Source organism: Elaeis guineensis, chromosome 13 (genome assembly GCF_000442705.2).
Source record: "Elaeis guineensis isolate ETL-2024a chromosome 13, EG11, whole genome shotgun sequence".
Classification (NCBI taxonomy): Eukaryota; Viridiplantae; Streptophyta; class Magnoliopsida; order Arecales; family Arecaceae; genus Elaeis; species Elaeis guineensis.
Window position 1 is genome coordinate 50655900 of NC_026005.2, and position 9015 is coordinate 50664914.

Below are 9015 nucleotides of genomic sequence, written 5' to 3' on the forward strand. Positions count from 1 at the left end.
CGTTAAGGTAAAACAATACGAACTCAAGTCCAGCATTATTCAAATACTACCATCTTTCCATGCACTGTCGAACGAGAACCCATACAAACACTTGCATGAATTTCTTGAGATATGCTCCATTGTCAAAATCCAAAATTTTTCTGATGATGCCCTTAGGTTAAAATTATTCTCATTTTTTCTTAAGAACAAGATCAAGTATTGGCTAAACTCTTTAGATTTATAACCATTTCAACCTGGGATCAACTTCAGAAAGAATTTCTCAAGAATTACTTTTCTATAGGAAAAACAAATCAAATTAGAAAAGTCATTACCAGTTTTTCCCAAATGGATGGAAAAATAATCCATGAGACTTGGGAGAGGCTTAAAGACCTAATTCATAAATGTCTGCACCACGCCATACCCAAATGGCAACTAGTCTAGTACTTTTACGATGGTCTATCAGAAAAGCACCAGCAGATGGTTGATGCTTCGTGTGGAGGAACATTCATACTCAAAAATGAACATGAGGCCTGGCAACTGTTCGAGGCCCTTTGTGAAAACTCTCTACATCATATGTCTGCTGCCTGTAGAGACCCTCCCATGATTGGACCAAAAAGAGGTGAAATTTTTAAGGTAGGCCATTCCATAGACATCCACAGCAAGGTGGATGAATTGTCATAAAAACTCAGTGAGGTGGATGAATTGACACAAAAAAATTGATTGACTATTGCAAGTCAGGTAGACCTCCACTCCATCCATACATGTGTAAGATGTTTGTGCCATTTGTTCAAGTTCAACGCATTTTGTTACTGATTGTCCAGCCACATATCAATTTTTTGAATTTATGCAAAAGCAAATTTATCAAGCCCAAACCCAAACTGCTCCCAGACTAGATAATAACCCATACTCAAACACTTACAATCCTGACTGGAGAAATCACCCAAACTTCTCTTGAAAACTACAACCTATGGTTAATCTGACAACCCACAGACCCAACTACCAAGAGACACAATATCAAAACACATCCTACCCTCAGCACCAGAATCCTCAACCTTCTCCTAGTAACCATAGCTCAAATATGGAGAAGATCTTAAAAATCTTAGAAAGAATGAAAATCAACAGCCAAGTTAGAGATCAACTCCTTCACTCCCACACACAATCCATTGCAAAGCTAGAGACCCAAATAGGTCAATTAGCTACAGCTTTCAATAGGAGAGAGAAGAAAAAACAACCCAACCAATCCATAAGCAACCCGAAGGGATGGTACATAGCTGAAAACTCTAACGCCCACGAAATCTTTTCTAAGCATACAAAATCGGTAATGACCCTAAGGAATGAAAAGGTCTTAGAATAGCCAAGAAGAACCAACATGCCAAAAATCCAAACCCTAACCAAAATGGAACCATCTAAAAAGGAAAAAGATCCTAAGAAGGGGGATGAACCAACTCCTTTAGCACCTGCATCTAAAGTTTCATTTCCAAGTACTTTAGAATCCCCTATACCATTCAATAAGAAGGGAGAAAAATTGGATGAAATGATGGAACTATTTAAGCAAGTCTAAATAAATCTTTCCCTTCTTGATGCAATAAAATAGGTCCCGATCTATGCCAAATTTTTGAAGGATTTGTACACATAAAAATATAAATCTAGAGCATAAATTTTGAAGAAAGTTTACCTCACTAAATAGACTAGTTCAATCTTTCAACATGCTACCCTTCCTAAGCTTAAGGATCCAGGTGTCCCTATCATCTCTTGCATCATAGGTGACCTACATATCAAGAAAGCTCTATTGGATTTAGGAGCAAGCGTAAACCATTTGCCTAGTTCAATGTATGACCTCTTTAGATTCGGTGAGCTGAAACCCACCTCGGTCACCCTACAATTAGCTGATAGATCTGTCAAGGGATCATGTGGAATAATCGAGGATGTTTTAATAAAGGTAGATGAGTTCTACTTCCCTATAGACTTTCTGGTATTGAACATGGAACCTAGTGGACACTCTAGCCAAATCCCTATGATCTTAGGATGACCCTTCCTAGCAACAGCCAATGCATGCATCAACTATAGGATGGGAGTCATGGACATTTTGTATGGGAACAAGAAGTTGAGATTGAATGTGTTCAATGCTTCCCAAGGACCACAAACTGAGAGTTGTTTCGAAGTTGATATAATTGAAGATCTAACAGAGAAAGCCACTCCCTTGATTTGGTCACAAGATCCTTTGGAGGTTTGTTTGGCTCATTTTAGAGTGGACGATTTTGATGTAGATGGGTACATAACCGAAGTGAATGTCCTATTAGAACCATCCACTTCAAAGACCATTCCACCATGGACCATAAAGTATGAGCCATTATCCGAGTTAGCCAGCACCCCAATAGCTCCTTTGCTAGAATCACCACCCCTTTTAGAATTAAAGTCACTTCCTAGTGCCTCAAGTATGCATTCTTAGGACTCAATGTCATCCATCCAGTGATCATTGTATCAGACTTGACTGTTGCTCAGGAAGCCCAGCTCATTGATATTTTAAAGGAACATAAAGAGGTAATTGAGTAGTCTATTGTCGATCTGAAGGCATAGGCTCCTCTATCTACATGCATCACATTCACTACGCTCCTGACACAGAACCACATAGAGACATGCAAAGAAGATTGAACCCTAACATGCAAAAAGTAGTCAAGAAGGAAGTCATAAAGTGGTTAGATGCCAGGATTATCTATCCAATACCCGATAACAAATAGGTTAGCCCTATACAAGTAGTACCTAGAAAATCAAGTATTATTGTTGTAGAGAACGATGAAGGTGAACTATTACCCACTCGCACAACCACTGAATGGTGAGTGTGCATCAATTACAGAAAATTAAATGCCATTATTAGGGAGGATCATTTTCCTTTGCCTTTTATTGACTAAATCTTGGAATGGTTGGTGGGCCAAAGTTTCTTTTGTTTCCTGGATAGCTATTCAGGATACAATCAAATTTCTGTATTCCCAAACGATTAGAAAAAGACCACCTTCACATGTCCTTATGGCATGTTTGCTTTTCGATGCATGCTTTTGGACTTTGTAATGCACATGCTATGTTTTAGCGATGCATTCTGGCCATTTTTTCAGACATGGTTAATAAATTCTTTGAGATTTTTATGGATGACTTTTTTGTATTCGGAACCACTTTTAAGAACTATCTTCAAAACCTATCTGAAGTACTGAAGCATTGCAGGAAAACAAACCTAATCTTGAGTTGGGAGAAAAGCCATTTTGTGGTTCAGAAAGGAATCATTTTGGGACACATTGTATCAGAGAGGGGGATCAAAGTAGACAAATCAAAGGTTGAAAGAATTTCTAAACTACCACCCCCGACTGCAGTCCGATAAATACGATCCTTTCTTAGATATGCGAGATTCTATAGGAGATTCATCAAAGACTTTAACAAAATTTCTCAATCCTTATGCAACTTGCTTGCCAAGGACACTCCTTTTGTCTTTGATGATAACTGTGCCCAAGCCTTCCACACACTTCGCACTACCTTGACAACAGCACCCATCATTAAGCCCCCTGATTGGTCCCCCCCATTTGAAATCATGTGTGATGCATCCGATTTTGCAATCGATGCAATGTTAGGACAAAGAGCAAATAAGGAACCACACGTGATTTATTATGCTAGCAAAATCTTTTTAGATGTATAACTGAATTATACCACCATCGAGAAAGAATTGCTAGCCATTGTGTTTGCCCTAAACAAATTTCATTCATATCTTCTAGGGTCAAAGGTCATCGTATATTCAGATCATGCAGCCTTAAGGCATTTGCTCGCAAAAAAAGATACAAGAGTTTGATTTGAAAATCAGAGACAAGAAAGGATCAGAGAATGTAGTAGCAGACAATATTTTGAGGATCTTAGTTGAACACACCCCAAGCATCGATGTGGTCAAGGATAGATTTTCTAATGAGCAGCTTTTTGCAATCTCTTCCAACAATCCTCCTTAGTTCGCTCACATCGTTAATTATTTAGCCACAGGGTAGACCCCTTCTCATTGATTGAAGTAAGAAAAGAAAAGGTTCTTTGTATGAATCAAACAGTATTTTTGGGAAGAACCTGAACTGTTTAAACACTGCCTAGACCAAGTAATTCGTCGTTGTGTGCCCGGGAGTGAGTTTCATAGTGTTTTGACTTTCTACCACTCTCTAGCTTGTGGGGGACACTTCAGTGGAAAGAAAACTGCAGCAAAGGTGCTGTAGAGTAAATTTTACTGACCAACACTTATCAAAGATGCACACGAATTGGACCACAACTGTCTCAAGTGCCAACAGTCAAAAAATATTTCTAGAAAAGACATGATGTCTCTCTCCTCTATTTTAGTTGTTGAGATCTTTGATGTTTGGAGAATTGATTTTATGGGACCTTTACCAGCCTCCCACGGATATGAATGCATCCTGGTAGTAGTTGATTATGTGTCAAAATGGATAGAAGCCATGGCCACTAGAACCAACGATCACTAGCTGATGATCAAATTTGTTCAACACAACATTTCAGTCGTTTCAGCTTCCCGAGGGTGATCATCATTGATGGGGGTACTCACTTCACGAACCAGCACTTTGAAGTATTGATGAGGAAATACGATATCACACACAAGTAGCTACCCCCTACCACCCCCAAACCAACGATCAGGTCGAGGTATCCAATAGAAAAATTAAGCATATTTTGGAGAAAATAGTTAGGCTTGACAGAAGAGATTGGTCCCTTTGATTAAATGATGCTCTATGGGCTTACTGCACTACATATAAGACCCCTATAGGCATGTCTCCATACTGCTTAGTATTCGGAAAAGCCTGTCACTTACCGATTGAGTTGGAACACCGCATACTATAGGCTACAAAGAAATTTAATTTCAATATGAAGAAAGTGGGCTCTAATAGGAGGCTCCAATTGAATGAATTAGAAGAGCTCCGTAATGAGGCATATGAAAATTTACAAATTTACAGGGCTCAAACAAAAGCATTCCACGACAAATACATCTCTAGGAAAGTGTTTGAACCCAACCACAAAGTATCACTCTTCAACTCCAAATTATGCCTCTTCCCCAATAAGCTTCGTTCTCATTGGGCTGGACCATTCATTGTAACCCAAGTACTCCCTCATGGAGCGATTGAAATTCAGGATCCCCAAAATAGCAATACCTTTAAAGTCCATGATCAACATTTGAAACCATATATGGATGGAATTAGCAATGAAGGTCTAATTGACTCAATCAATTTGGTAGAACCAGTATATGCATGACAATGAACTTCACGATGTCTAACTGAAGATGTTAAACTTATCTTTTTTTGAAAGGTAATCTAATTTCTTTATTTTAAATTCTTTTCTTTTCTTTCATTTTAGGTTACCTTCAAGCACAAATTGATCAAGAAATAATTATTTGGGCTTAAGGCTGACAACATTAATTGAGCCAAAAGCATGCTTCCCCCAGGTGACATCTCTCCTTATTCTTTTTTACTTATCACTTTATTTTTCCTACTCCATTGAGGATAATGTCAATTAAGTTGAGAGGAAGAGAATAACTAATTTAATTAAGTCCTCAAGTATAGTTAGAAATAATTAATTTTATGTATCTGAATTTTATCTCAATTTGAAGTTAAATTGGCACCCTAATCAATGAGTGATTAATAGTTTAGATAATTTTAAAGATACTAAGGTATAAATTATTAAGAAAACTCAATAAATAATAGGTTTAGACTAGAAAAATTTTTTGAAGTGATTCTAGAACCTTCTATCCATTGATGTCGATGAAAAATCTACCTCATGGGGGCACGAGTGGAAAGATCAAAGTATGCAAAAAATCTATCTTAAATTTAAAGTTTATCAAGATTAATAAAATAAGTTTTTAGCATTTTTCACTGAGTAATCAGACTCCTTTGTCTAAGTATTGTTGTTCGCATCAAAAGATGAGAATATAAAAAAATTTCTTGTAGAGTCAGTCTTAACCTGTAGCTTTTTTAACTCGAGTCAGTAAGTCTAAGGGATATTCTATATCTAATATCCTAAAACCAACTGGTTTGGGAGTTATTGACCTAAAGCTCGTTATAAGAGTCAAGTAAAAAGCTTAAGGGGTTAGAATATTGCATGGACTATACATATAAATATTTTATTAAAAATAAGAGAAAAGAAGAGAGAAAATAAGGGGACTAAACTGCAAAAAAATATTACCCCAAACCTACAGCAAGTTAGAGGACATAAAGAGTGAGGTGGAAAGTTAGTGAAAGAAAAACTTTAGAAATTTCTATGGGCTTTACTCAACCATTAACTGAGTTGAATTAATAATCCAATGAAGTACCTCTTTAATAGTATGGCCGGATATTAGCTGCCTTTAAAAGTGTCTAGGATAACATTTAATTCAAAGACAAGTTGGTATACATTACTGATTTATCTATTTTACTTGAAGATGAGCAAAGTTCAAGTTGGAAGGAATGATAAGAATAATAAATATCCCACAAAAATCATCAAAATAGATACTAATTGATTTTTATTCTTTAAGAATTGATATTTTTTTATATTTTATAGGAAAGATGATCATCAATGCAAAGAGCCCAATTCACAGATTAAAATAACTCAAATTGGGAACAAATCGAACTCAAAAAGATCCAAAAATCACTCCATAATCAAACCCAAAGCCTTTCAATCCACCGCGGTCCACAGAGCCATCACGATCCACAGAATGCCAGGGCGCGGCTCACCAAAATATGGTGCAGTCTACCATGCAGTCCATGAGACAGTGCATGTTAAGTTCACACACAGTCTAGGGGAACAGTGTCCCCTAATCTTTATCACGGTGCACGGGCGAGTAGGGTGATTCTACACTAATCGATGGCTGGCAGCGATTCTTCGACGTGATTGAATGGTCATGGTTGTTGCCAATTAGGAGAACTAAACATAGGCCTTCTATTGCACCTTCCGATGGTCTACAACGATCCAAACGCATGATCCAACGGCTATCATCGATCCTGACTGTGATAAGGAGTTGTTTTGATGAAATCTAAGGTGTTTGATGGTGATCCAATGGCTAGAAACTAGTATTATGCTTGGGATGCAGTTGGGACACGGGATGGAGTGGTTTAACGTAGTAAGGAGTCCTAATACATGAAGGGCTAAGAGATTTGATATGGCTGGGATTTGGGGGGTTTATGAAGGCTATAAAATGGGGTCCAAGGGAGAAGAGAAAAATAGAAAAAAATTGAGAGAAAAATTATGGAGAAAAAGAGAGAGGAAGAGAGGGAGGTTGCAAGAGTTTGGAGCTTTAGGAGAGAGTTTTCAGGGTGGCAAAGGAGGTTTTGCTGCATCTTCTTCTTCAACCTTTCAAGAAGATGCAATTTTTAGTGGTGAATAAGATCCAATCCATGAGTAGCTAAACTCTTCATCCTCGAGGGAGCAGATGAAGTCCATAAATCCATATTTGTATTTTATTTTCTGATCTTACTGTGTATTTTTTTTTATTTTGCAATCAACTATTTGAATATTGTAAAGCATCTTTCTTTTGAATTTAATTGAATATTTTTGCAAACATGAATAATTTCTATGATTTTATTCATATGTTCAAGTAATAGTTTTCATTGTTTCATGAGATAGATTTTTGAATAATTTATGACTACATAGAGATGAGTCATGATCTATGAGTATGATTTATGCTCAGCGAGAGAAGCTATGCTTGAAATTTAGTCATGAATTTATCTTTTTTCAATCACTAAGGCTTATAGTTTTTAGTGATCTAGATTGCTTTAATTAAAATACAAATATGTGATTAAAGGATAGATTCAAAATCTGAGAAATTTTTTTCTACTTGATTTTTCTTAACTTTATTTCTATCAAACTTATTTCTTTTATCTTTTCAAAATTCTAAAATCTTAATTCTTCACTTTATTTTTTAATTTGAATACAACTCAGCCCTTTGATCCTTATGGATACAATCCTGACTCACCCTATCTATATAGTTTGAGTTAGATTTTATTTTTGACCGCTCGTGATAGCGATCAGCTATCTACTCATCAGTGACTTACTCGATGCTATAGTAGTATGACTAGCCCTTATACCAAAAGTATCTCAATTATTCATAGTGAGGATGCTATGATTTGATTGTACATACACTTGATCCTTAGCCATATGGATCCTTGCGGTATATGTTGGCTGTAGTAGATTCATTGTATGAATAAGATATGCACCAAGATAGAATCTATCACTCTTAATAGATAAAGAAGATGGTCCTATATAATTTATGAGACTGAGTTCAGAAGATCTTGATCAAAGCAGTATGAGTAATGAAAAGAAGTTTCAATATACTTCACATCAAGAACTTAAGTTGAGTAAATCTTATATATGACAGATATTGTGATTTGATGAATAATCAATAACTTCTATCTTATCGAAATCCAAGATAAAAAGATTATTCATACAGTAACTGACCTAGAAGTTCATCCCATTCCATTCTACTAGACTACCACTATATGCTACTAGACAGCATTGATAGATTATGGGGTCCATAAAAAATCAGATAGATGATCAAATGATTTTTGGTTGAAAAAGAATTGAAAGTATTATAATCCATTGAAAAGAGTTTCAATGACGTTATGATGGAGATCACAATATAACTCACTACCAAACAGAATAGAACCTATGGGGTCACTCACATAAGGAGTTTGAGACTGATTAGATAGTTGGAATCTAAATTATCAATGTGATTGATAATTGGATTAACTTATAATTGTTACAAGTAGTAAGAACTTAATTGCTAAAGATTAGCAAGTTCGAGGAGGACTAATGTGCAAATATTGCATATCTTAATTTGATTTGATCAAATTAATTATGGCTGAACTCAAGTTGAATCAAATAGAAATTTGGTTCAATTGAATTTGGATCAAAGGCTTGGATTAATTTGGGCTTAGGACACATGCACCTAAATGAGTTTGGATGCATCAGGTATATGACATTTGTGCTAGCCAGAATAATCTATTTTGACTTGGTCTTTGACCAGTCAACTAGGTCCACACCCTA

General features: G+C 36.3%; 1 non-coding gene across 1 annotated transcript; it reads right to left on the minus strand.

Annotated features, from left to right (window-relative positions):
- Positions 1-292: 292 nt before the first annotated feature.
- LOC114914535 (small nucleolar RNA R71) lies at positions 293-398 on the minus strand. The gene has a single exon (XR_003801880.1). It is a non-coding gene; the product is annotated as a small nucleolar RNA R71 (small nucleolar RNA).
- Between the last annotated feature and the right edge of the window lie 8617 nt (positions 399-9015).